Source organism: Palaemon carinicauda, chromosome 1 (assembly GCF_036898095.1).
Source record: "Palaemon carinicauda isolate YSFRI2023 chromosome 1, ASM3689809v2, whole genome shotgun sequence".
Taxonomy (NCBI): domain Eukaryota; kingdom Metazoa; phylum Arthropoda; class Malacostraca; order Decapoda; family Palaemonidae; genus Palaemon; species Palaemon carinicauda.
This window is the reverse complement of record NC_090725.1, coordinates 96,605,760-96,619,373: the sequence shown is the minus strand read 5'-3', so window position 1 is coordinate 96,619,373 and position 13,614 is coordinate 96,605,760.

Here is a 13,614-nt window from a genome sequence, read left to right as displayed (position 1 = left end):
ATTCGCCGCTCATTTGTCGGTCGCCCGTTTTATTGCCCATTCCATCAATAGCGTTTCTTAATCAAATGCCATTATGACTTTTGGTTAAGATTTTCTTACCGAGTTGTATTGTCTTATAAGTCTTTCTCTCTAACGAATGCTTATCTTAATATGTCTAATTTTCCAAAATTATATTCAAATTTAGTTTTTTTAGTAAACAATAAGTATTGCTCTATCCATTCTGTTATTTACTAATAACAGTTAACAAACATTTTTATTTTTTTTTTCTGGATGGGACCAACAGATTAAGCTGGCAAAGTACCACCGACATTCTTGGGACAGTCTGTAGATATTATATACATACATATATATATATATATATATATATGTATATGTATATATATGTGTGTATATATATATAAATATATATATATATATATATATATACATATATATATATATAAAGGTAGTAGTTGCCCCGTCCGTTGGGGTTCATTTAACACCATGGAGGGTCCTATTGGCTTTCTTGTCTGAGCTAATGGAATGCCCCTATTAATTCATCACAAAATTATTGCAGCATACAGATATGTTAAACCGCATACGTGTAAGGTCTTCCCGTGGAGAGAGAGGATTCGGGGGATTTACAATTAAGAATATAGTTTATGGAATACTCTACTGCTGATATAATTGTACGGGTATACGTTTATTTTATGATAATGACTATAGTTTTAAATATACAGGATCAAATTCATTAAAATTTAGAATAAGTTCTATATAATTACTAGGATCAAGAGGGAACTGACCAAATGCTTACAGAATTAGTATCGTTCTCTAAGTGCAATTCATAGGAATACCAGCAAATGTGAAGAATTTTATCTATACACATATCTACAGTATATGGCAATTGAGACTCTTAATTTACAAAAACATCTGCAACATCTGTCTTATTAGTACTCCACTGATTACTCTCATTGCAGGGTACTTTATTTTCCAAGAGTTGATAATAAGTTAATATATGTACAAAACGAGGATGGAAGATATTGCTATAGCAGCAACAACGTTCTTTATGATGCATGTCTTGTTCAAATTCCTAAATGTCATTATAAAGAAAATAATCAAATGAATAAAGTTAATGATGGCTATACAAGTGACTTATTAACACTCAAAATTACAACAGTTATAACAGGAATATGAATTCAGTAAATGGAAAAATAGGTTGACTGACAAGCAGTATGTGGGCAAACATCACACTTGTTATTTAATTCTAATGATGAACCTGTTTCTAGTTCACTGTTTTGTGAAACTGACTTTGAAAAAGGAAGAAAGAAAAAAAGTGCGCTTTCCTTGAGAACAACAGTAAAGAAAATACGAATATCAAGCGAAACCGTTTCGAAAATATTTCTTTTTTTATACTTAAAATGTAACACGCAAGTGTCCCCAAGATTTGAAAAGAGCGTTTCAAAACTGTTTTGATAGACTGTGCTATGACAGTACGAACAGCATTCTCGTCTTTAGCCAGACAACGTTGGGTAAAGAAAAAACTATACAATATACCGGAAAAGAAATGACTATAAACTATGTATAAAAGGCTGGATGATAAATGAGAAGAAGAAAATTAGGAGACCACATTACGATATGAAGCACATTGTCAGGGACGTAATCACTCAATGAATGCTAGGATTTCCCAACTTAAAGCGAAAAGGAAAGGAAAAAAATAATTTCTGGAAACCCGGCTTCAACCCCATTAGCTTAATACGAAGTTCAGCAATCTCTTTTAAGAATATTCTTCCTTTGTCATTAAGGCTGGCTGTTCAGTGCTCTCCGGGTTGATTAATCAGCCTCACGAAAATGAGAGAGAGAGAGAGAGAGAGAGAGAGAGAGAGAGAGAGAGTCTTCACGGGGTTCGTAAGAAGAAAACAATTTTTTTTTCCTTCATAAAACTAATTACACCTTTTTGATACTCATATTCTAAGGCTCCCCCAGAAGGTTAATTAAACACGTTGATATTTACTATATAATGCCGAAGCCTACTTTAAAACGAAAAAATTACCTTTTATAACGAAGCGTTCACTATAAAATATAAAACGACTTAAAACAAACAGAATAGGGTACATTGACATTAACAGTAGTAGCAGCTTAAGTAACATAAACATAATGTTATTCATATTAATGATAATAATACACCACTGCAGTAATAATAAAAAAAGATTTAATTAATTTTCAGTAGATAATGCATTAATCAACTCGTCATCATAATGCCTTGATTAATCTATTCTTTTAGAAAAGCGCTCTGTACCGCCCATATGAATTAATGCATTTCGCTTGGGGATTATAGCCAAGGAAAAGTATTTTCTTTCCTAACAAGCTATAATTACAAATACAAACACATCTCTCTCTCTCTCTCTCTCTCTCTCTCTCTCTCTCTCTCTCGACATAAAATTGACTTGTCCGAGTGATCGTTAAATACAGTGGTGTAGCCCACACATAAAATACTATCTCGATTAAAAGAATTAAACTATGAGAATTCCTTAACTCTCATTATCTTCTCAACATATTGTTAAGAAGAGAGTCTGCCCCCTCATCTTAAAATACTTTGCAAATGAGAAAACTATAATTGTTGTCTAATTTTTATGATTTCAAGCCTTTTTTATCTGTTAAATCTCATTAAAGTTCTTTTAATTATAACAGTCAATTGATAAAAATAAATCAATGAATCAAAATGCGTCAAGTCCATTACTTCTTATGGTTTCTAAGTGTAATTAAAAAAAAAAAAAAAAACGTTTATCAAACTATATAATCATCCAATTGAAGCCCTCAATCTTGGTACCGTAAAATTTGCATCATAAAAAAGCATGAAAAACATTAATAAATATCCATTGCACAAGTTCAAAGGTTTAAAGGCCACTCATTAATGGCAAAGGCAAGTGGCAGTGACATTGCCCTAGCAAGCAGGACAATGCCCTAGAGACTGACCATATATACATATGATCAGCGCCCAAATACCCTCTTCACTGAAGCTAGGACCAAGGAGGGCCAGGCAATGACTGCTGTTGACTCAGCAGATAGACCTATAGGCTCCCCTAAACGCACCCCCCCCCCCCATCATTACCTCACAAGGATGGTGAAGATTGCAGTGACTAAAGAAACTAACGAGTTTGAGCGGGACTCGAACCCCAGTCTGTCGTTCACAAGTCAGGGACGTTACCACATCGGCCACCACAACCCTTAAGTCTTCGAATAAAATCGTTGCCATATATAAAAACAGACGGTCATAATAATGAGATAAATGATTCAAACCATAAGGTTTGACTTCAATTTACAATTAACTAAGCAAATGAAATGGCACCAGTTGTGAACTCAACTAAATTACCAATTTGGTGAGAAAATAAAAGGCGATATAAATAATCTCCCCCAACATTGCTCGAATAAATATACAGCAGAACTCACGAATTCTGACCCATTTGAAACTATCACTTAAACACAAGATGAAATCTCAAGAGGTCTCCTCAGCTTTCACGTTGCCTTAACAGTGATTCACGAATTAGAATTTCCTTCGTGCTTTGCCCTTCACTCTTTCCCTCTCTTCTTCATGATCCCCAATTTTGCAAAATAATCCCACTGCTTAAAATCACTGTTGGTGTCATTACCAAGCAAGAAACATTTGCTCAAGAATCTAAAGCCAAAAAAAGAAAGATGGTAAAGATGCAAATAATATGCATATAACAAGCATCCAATCTTCAAATGTAAATGAAACATGAAATTTTCCGTGTTCATGGATAATTCTTATGCCCAAATTATCAGAAACGGCACAATAGTATCTCGTAAATATCAACTTAAATAGCTGAATCCCCTTGCAAGCTAACAAGTGATAACCGGATAGCTTAAGAATTAACACAACTGTAATTTCATAAAAGATAAGAATCACGCTTATAACTATTAAAGCAAAAGTACGAACTGTATACTGTTCATAGAATATTTAATTTCAAATTAAATTTAGTCAATTCTTCACTTTATTGTAAAAATAATCATTCGAAAAAAAAAACTTTTAGAGATAGGAAAAGAGGGAGGATTAGTAGCCAACTGCTAATGATTAAACTGCAATTCTGACATATACAAAAGCAAAAATGCAGCTTCCCATGGAGATAAAAAGAACTTTGGGAGTGAGAAAACACCAGAATTAATAAATATTAACTCAGAATTCAAATTCACAGAAAAAAACTCGAGTATGAAGAATTTCATGAGAGAGAGAGAGAGAGAGAGAGAGAGAGAGAGAGAGAGAGAGAGAGAGAGAGAGAGAGAGGGTAAGTGTAATCAACTAACAACCATTGACTAACATTACCCAAGTCTACGTACTTGCCTGAGAACTCAGCCCAAAAGGGAATTACACAAGCGGTAGTAAAGCGTTCGTCAATACACGACCAATATGCGTGCGTTAGATACTCTCGTATCCCAGCCATAAGATGTGTATATGTGTGTGTGAGTGACTGTGCTCGTGTGTGCATAGTCATGGATGAGTGGGCATGGTTGCGTGCAAGATGGGTTCTGATTGCCTAGTGTCGGGCGTGTTCTGGTGCGTGCTAGAGAAACCTTAAGCTATTGATTTCCAAATCTTTTTTGCATGTTTGCACAGCATCATCGCCATTATTAATATGTAGTCCAGTTTCTTTTATTGATATTTTTATGCCCTCAGATGAACCTTAAGATCTGGTTCCGTCTCCTCTTCAGCATGCTATTGCCCAATAGAAAAGTACATTACATGATGCACGGCACTTATGTTCTCTGCACGATGCCTTAAAAATATCTCTCCCTTTAACTTCTCTCACCTCTTTCTCTCACACACAGAGACATACACACATTCTTTCAACTTAAGCTAGGCAAGACTCCTTCACAAAGTCGAAACTTCGATTTATGGAAATCATAGCAAAACGTCCTGAATAGATTTATTTCATGTCTATGGTGACTATAGCATCACAAGTTTGTTAATTATACTGAATAAGGTCACAAACAGACTCATTATAAAGGGACATATATTAAGTGATGATGAAAATCTGTAAAATACAAATAGTGCTACTAAACAATAACTATTTATCAAAAAGGTTTCAAAACAAAGCAACAGAATTACCTTGTACACTATCGAACTAAATGAAAATAATATTTCTTTCCCCAACAAGATGAAAAAATTACAGACGCATATCTAGAAAACCTTATTAATACCTCCTCATCCTCTCCGATGTCATTCTTTTCTGTTTATTTGAGAAACAAACCTTGATGATTTAAGAGAGTAATCGTACTCTGTGTGTGCGCCTCTCTCTCAGTTAGGATTTATATTTATTAAAAGAAATGTACCCAATCTTAATGTCATAAAGGTATAATTCTCTCTCTCTCTCTCTCTCTCTCTCTCTCTCTCTCTCTCTCTCTCTCTCTCTCTCTCTCAAGCAATTATTCCGAGTTCAATTATACTTAATATCTGTCAACTTTCCAGAGATCATCTATAGTATATAGTTACCCTTTGGAAGAGCGTCCCATACAACTTTCCTAATCAACTTCCTGAGCTTGATGCTTAGAAGCTTTCAACAACTTAGAATCTTGTCTGACGTACAACACGTCCACATAGTAACGATTAGACAATAAGAAAGTGATAAAGTGTTTTACGTTGCACCATATTATTGTTTTGAATTCCAAGAATTATATTATCGTGTTGGTTTGTTATGCGAGTGGCAAGTTCAACAAAATAATCTTATGTTTTTTTTTATGGGAAACTTCAAAAGCGTAGTTCTTTTAGAATATGGGTAACACTGATTCATTAAATTTACAGTGATTTGAGGATCGATAGCAAAGACTTATCTCCAAAAACTGTGAGGTTTTAGGAAAATTCCAAGAAAATATTGTATCATTAACAAAATTCAAGATTTTTAGAAAAAGAAATCAGTGTATTGGCTCTAACAAAACAAAATGAATTTCAGACGTCCAAAATATTGATTTTCTATGAATACAATGGCCAAATTAAAATCTGAAATAAAACAAAACCAAATTTACTTGGATTCATAATAAATAGAATGTTAAAAATAAAAACTTTAATAAGAAGTACTTTCAAAAAAGAATTAAATAAGATTTTCACAAAAGAGTACATTTATGATAATTACTTGAATATGTAACATAATTATAAGTCAAGAACGTTTGTACAAAAAAATTTATAGCATATTATACATTTATTAATTGATTTAATTTGTATCAAGTTGATTTATAACTTTGTAAAACAATGTAGTTCATGTCTGTATTTTCTAAAGAATAATTACGTATATAATGTAAATTGCTAAGATGTAACTGTATTTTTATAATAAAAGATAAAAAAAAAAAAACCTTGACTGAGCCAACATATTTCATCTACTGAACTAATCTAATCCTAATTTTCGTCTCCCTGAGCCAGACAAACCACCGGCGTCTGTCACCAACCTTTTCAACAGATTTCCAGCACATACAAACACTCTAACCATTCAAACTGATTTCCCCCATTTAACCCAATTCCATTCCATCCAGCGCACAGCCTCTGTGATCCATTCCTTTGATTCAAGACGGAGCAAAAAACCTATAGCCTCCTTCCGAGCTCTTCCTCGGATTAAAGTGAGGCAGAAATCACACACACAACCTTAATAAGCAAAAACTTCTCTCCCCCAGAGAGATGGAAACAAACAAAAACAGTCGAGACAGAGTCGGCCGACCAAATGCGCCACATTCTATGGATAGGTGATTTTGCCTCTTTCATCCGGGCATGTTCGTTTTCCCGTTGATTACCATGCGGATAAACAGGGACTTGGGTGATGGATGTTCGGGTAAAGACATACAGAAAAGATAATGGAATAAGACTGTTCTGGCTGTCGGCTATTTATGGCTGCTGTTTAGCGGTTGACGATGGGATTTTTCTAGGGAATGATTTCTCTCTCTCTCTCTCTCTCTCTCTCTCTCTCTCTCTCTCTCTCTCTCTCTCCACACATTGGGACTTTATTTCTATTTATTTCTTATGACAGCTTTTTTCAAAAATGTAATTTTTTTTGACGATAGGATTTTTTCTAGGGAATGATCTCTCTCTCTCTCTCTCTCTCTCTCTCTCTCTCTCTCTCTCTCTCTCTCTCTCTCTCTCTCTCCACATTAGGACTTTACTTCTACTGTATTTATTTCGAATGGTTTATTTTTTTTATTTTCTATTTGATTCATTACAATTTATCAGTAGCTTAATTTGCGAGCACCGCAACAGACACTTTCCAAACACTAGGGAATGATTTCTCTCTCTCTCTCTCTCTCTCTCTCTCTCTCTCTCTCTCTCTCTCTCTCTCTCTCTCTCTCTCCACACATTGGGACTTTATTTCTATTTATTTCTTATGACAACTTTTTTCAAAAATGTAATTTTTTTTGACGATAGGATTTTTTCTAGGGAATGATCTCTCTCTCTCTCTCTCTCTCTCTCTCTCTCTCTCTCTCTCTCTCTCTCTCTCTCTCTCTCTCTCTCTCTCCACATTAGGACTTTACTTCTACTGTATTTATTTCGAATGGTTTATTTTTTTAATTTTCTATTTGATTCATTACAATTTATCAGTAGCTTAATTTGCGAGCACCGCAACAGACACTTTCCAAACACTTTAACTTTAAAACTAATCTCTTTTTTAATAACTATATGACAATAATGTTCCCTATTCTATCTACATCCTGCACATGCAAACCATCCTAATCCTAATTTGATACCTCATAGCCTTGAACTAGCTTTACGGCAACACTTGAAATAAGAGTCAAAAATTCACCTCATAATTACAGGAGAGAGAGAGAGAGAGAGAGAGAGAGAGAGAGAGAGAGAGAGAGAGAGAGAGAGAGAGAGAGAGAGTACCAACCACTCATCACACCGAGCGTCTTGTTCATCTCGCGATAGTCGTGTTTACATAGGAGAGAGCCCTGACCTTCGGTGGTTACTCCGTATCTTTTTTATTACTGAGTGTTTGTTGTCCCTCAGACGAAGATCAATTGCATGAGATCCGCAATATACTACTTGAGTTTTCTGCCTGTTTATCATCCATCTCCGAGCGGCAGGGAAGCTGCGCTCTACTTGTTACCCTCTCCGGTAAACGTCTTTCGGCATTGTATTACGGCAACAGCAACAAGGACTTGCAACAACAATGAAAACCAAACTGCAATTGCCACAAGTATCGTCGAATGGGCCAAAATAATTTCTTACACAATTCTCACTATGCACAAATAAAACTGAGGTCACTCCTATTAATACTTAACTTTCCAAACTATTTACTTAGCTAACTGCCACCAGTCTTCCTTCATCCACCTTTCCTACTAGCTAAAGGAAAAAAAAGGGTTTCTCGATCGTGAGTTGACCCAAGAAAGCTAACTTTATATCTGTATTTTGTCATATTGAAAGGATTTAAAACTAAAAGTTAAGTCAAATATTTACTAAAACTCTTAATAATATTCCCTTTGGAACCCGTCTGTAAAATATATATATTTCAATACAAAGATTGGGATAACTGATTTAAAACAACAATAAAAGTTATAAATCTAGACATGCCATTTTTTTTCAAAATCTTTACAGTGTGAAATTGAACATCCTAGTAAATAGTCTCCCTTTCCTGATTTCATGATTTAAGATAATTTTACACGGGGACGCTAAAAATAAAATTTTCTAAATGTTCTACAATGATACATAAGCTAAATACGAAAAGATTTGTGGTGTTCAAGTTCCTATAAACTACTTTCATCTAATCTCAGTCGAAAATAATAGATTAATCATGATTTACAAGTTAAAAGGTTCTCTTCTGTGTATTTGACCCTGACTTATGTTGGAGGTGGATAAAATACAGCCTGACATCTAGCCGATTAAGATGTTGATGCAAGGCTTGTAGGTAAATGCTAGAAAATGTTGTATATTTAATGAAAATATAATTAAATATGCCGCCTTCTTTCTACTTTTAGACTTAATTAGCTCATATACTGCTGCTTACTTCTCGTGCACCTGTATATGTTTTAATAGTTCCTCTGCTAATGAAAAACTTATTAATGCATTAGCATAATGAAGACGCAAAGGCAGCAATAATTTTATCATTGCGATATTCATGCACTTCTAACTACAAGTTATACAGTTACTAACCAATAATAACACATGAGCTACCAAAGTATTGTTTAGTAAATCAAACAAAAAGAACTACAGAAAGGGCAGTGGTAGGCTACAATCAAGGAGAGAATACAAATAGAGAGTTTGGTGTGGAAAAAAGTTTGGTAGACCTTTTTGCTATCCCTTTACTCTTTCAACAAAAGACTACAGATTTCTTCCTTTCCTCCCTGAATTTCTTTACCCCCCTTCCTCATTCCGCTACATACAAATAACTCTCCCTTTGTCTTCTGCTGGTTGAGCCATTTGCTTCATCCATGGCTCGATAAACCACAGGATACAAACACATCGTGATATTAGAAATATCTAAATCCTAGTTTTGTTTGATAAAATGATAGTTTAGTCTATACAAGCATTGAAAACATGACATCGCTTTCCTTTAGCTATTAACTGAACATTAAATAAAACTCGATGGTTGATGAGTTATGTGCAAACCGATTTAATCCCAACATATTGCAAACCCAAGATTGAATAATTGTTAACTAGACAAATATTTGGAAGTATGTTAACAATAGATATGCGGACAAAAACTGCAGGCAAATAGTTAATAATCATGAAATACCCGATACAACTGATAGGTTATATATTATGAATGTAACATATTATAAAATAAGTGTATCCTTTAGGGTGTAATAAAAAGTAACCCGCATTTCATTAAATAGAGTCAACTGTCTGAGCGAATATTGCATTAGTTCAAGTAGGTTTCTGAGGTATTGCGAGATGGTTTGATATAACATTATCCAGTTAACTTTGAAGCAGCAACGATCAAAGATGAAAACGGAGCAATGGGCCTGTGCTATTTTTTTTCTTTTTTTTTTCTTATGTAGAAGTGTAGTATAGACGATCACTCAGACTAGCAGACATCCCAAATTTAATTGTACTTATAATCAATGTAAAAACATATATACTGTGTGAAACCTTAAAAAGGAATCAATATACTATTTACCAAAGATTGCATTCACTGTATAATTTAATGTAATTTTTGAGGGCTTGATATAAAAGAAAAGAAAACTTTTGACGGGTTTAGATCAAAGTAAAATTAGGAGTGAATACACGCATTTCTGTCGAAAAAATGTTATACCTTTAGTAATAAGCGTAATAATATAAAAATCTATTAATAAAATGATACGTTTGTCTACAATTACAGGTAAAACATCAAAATAAAAATAGCTTTGGACATCTGCAAATCTATAATTATCACAATTGGTTCCCCCCCAAAAAAAAATCCAAGCCATCAAAAATCCTCTCCCATTGAGAATAGTCATAAAAATAGAATATTAGGCTATAAATTCAGTAAATCAACTCCTTTGTTTTGTTTTTTTATCTTTGAAACAACCAACTTTACAAACAAATTTGAACATTATATCTCCGACCATTTGGTGTAAATGGAGAGAATAGTTTTGTAAATACAATCTATATATGAGTTTCATGGAGTAATCCTTTTTTGACAAAAAAAAGAATAAAGCAATATCATGTTAGAATGAGACACACAATACAAATTAAAGCTATAAAACTAAAACTCTTTACATGCAGATTTCGACATAATAAAAGAAATGAAAATGTGATTTTCTTCTGGCACAGAAATAAGCGTTTTCAAATTGAACTCGGGTAAAAAAGTATATTTTTCATTAAAAATGTTTCGTAAACTGACTCACAAAGATATAATCATTTTCCTGAATGCCGTGGTAAGCTATTGCAACAATAAAAAGCAAATTAAAAACAAAGCAATATTAACTTTCGTGAGATCTCATCACTACAATCAAGTTTATATTTTCTACAACCAATTGCAACAAGGTTTACCTTTCATCTCTCTCTCTCTCTCTCTCTCTCTCTCTCTCTCTCTCTCTCTCTCTCTCTGTATATATATATATATATATATATATATATATATATGTATAAATATATATATATATGTATATATATATATATATATATATATATATATATATATACCTTTCTGTGTTGGGATATCTTAACTTGGTGAAAGAGTTTGCGTATCGCCATGATCAGCAAAGCTGTACATGTCAGAGCCACCCATGCTAAATTGGTTTGTTGCGAACGATTACAGGAAAACTCCCACCATCACCAATCCGCGCTGGCTAGCGTGGGGATGAAAACTGGCAAAACCCCAGACATGAATTGACATGTCTGAGGTCTTTGTCCTATGGCGGACTTGAAACGGTTGCATTTATCGTTGTTGTGTATGTATATATACACACACACAAATATATATATATATATATATATATATATATATATATATATATATATATATATATATATATATGTAGGAAGCAGGTTGGCCAGGGCACCAGCCCCCCGTTGAGATACAACAGCTAGAGAGTTATGGGGTCCTTTGACTGGCCAGACAGTACTATGTTGGATCCTTCTCTTTGGTTATGGTTCATTTTCCCTTTGCCCACACATACAGCGAATAGTCCAACCTATTCTTTACATACTCTCCTCTTTCCTCATACACCTGAAAACACTGAGACTACCCAACAATTCTTCTTCACTCAAGGGGTTACTACACTGTCACTGTTCAGTAGCCACTTCCCAGTAGGTAAGGCTAGAAGAGACTCTTTAGCTATGGTAAACTATAAGAGAAGGGCACTCCAAAAGCAAAACATTGTTTTCTAGTCTCAGGTAGTGCCATAGCCTCTGCATCATGGTCTTCCACTGTCTTGGGTTAGAGTTATCTTGCTAGAGGGTACACTCGGGCACACTATTCTATCTTATTTCTCTTCCTCTGGATTTGTTAAAGATTTTATAGTTAATAACGGAGATATTTATTTTGATGTTACTGTTCTTAAAATATTCTATTTTTTCTTGTTTCCTTTCCTCACTAAGCTATTTTCCATGTTGGAGCCCTTGGGCTTATAGCATCCTGCTTTTTCAACTAGGGTTGTACCTTAGCAAGTAATAATAGTAATAATAGTAATAATAATAATATACACACGATCCGATGTTTTTCTTTCTCACACAACAATGCCATGGAGGCTATGATGCGAATTTTACTCTCTCTCTCTCTCTCTCTCTCTCTCTCTCTCTCTCTCTCACTTTACGTGTCTAAACCTCAAATTACCGCTACTCTTATTGACCCTCTCCTTCCACTGTAACCCGTATCACCTTCATGCATCTGATGGAACACTGTAATAAACAAAGCTTTGGGATTTACCACACCTCGTTCTACGGCTGGATTTGAGCAGTTTCCGAGTTGATAGCGAGAGAAATAACGAGCTAAATAAAGAGACTGCCCAAGTATTGAATTGTACTCCAAGTCTTTATCGCACCTGCCAATCAAGTACAATTTTCCACCATAACTACATAATACCATCTTCGTTTCGGATAATCCTTGTCATTTGGTTCCAACCGTAAATTCGGACCTCATTAAACTAGGGAGTTATACCCCTACTTATGGCGAGCTCTGATTGGTCCATCACGGGGTTGATCCGAGGGCTGATTGGAGGATGGACTTGCCGCTCTCTCTGCTGGTCACGAGGCACGACGGGTGTCAGAGGCTTACTTGATGTTCATTTTGTTTTACTATTATGAATAAATTATGGGCTTTACGTTGCCGACTAGTTAAAAGATAATCGTAATTAACATATAATTTTACCCTTCCTGACGTCATAAACTTTTCCCTTTTCATCCATAAAAAGTTAAATTTTCAAGGTTGTAATTATCACATCACGAATAACTTATGTCTAACACGTATTATAGGTCTACCTTATAAATGCATGAAAAACAGTCTTAATTTCACCAAACTAGAAACACAAATGACACTGACCCATTTCTTCTCTCTCTCTCTCTCTCTCTCTCTCTCTCTCTCTCTCTCTCTCTCTCTCTCTCTCTCTCTCTCTCTCGTGAGAGATATTATTTACAGTTTATCTCAGTACACTTGAATTAATCATGGACATGCATCTAGAAAATAATTGTGGTTGTGATTGTGCAGAAGATTCAGCAACAATTTTTCACTGAATTAAAAATATAATTACTTCTATATTATTTTTGCAAATTGCCAGCACTTTACTTACTGTACTTGTTATTTATCTAAAAACATCCAGAGTAAAACCCCATTTAATATTAGCAATTTTTATTTCGTGTTAACTGTAATATTGTTACTGCAATTGCACCTGAAATTTTTATCAAGCAATAGTATAAGGATTTGTAGAATCCAGAAAATTGTTTGATTGCAATCTCACACTGATAAATATTATTGATAACACTAGTTCAACTCTTTCTTCAGAGAATTGTCTCTTGACAAAAATAATCTCCTCTACATAATTGAGCAAATGTCTGATTACACACACACACACACACACACACACACACACATATATATATATATATATATATATATATATACATATATATATATATATATATACATATATATCGTTTATGTCACGCTCAAGGGGAGAATAGTAGTCATACCCTGGTGAGAGAGGGGTACCCCGAAATGGAATACA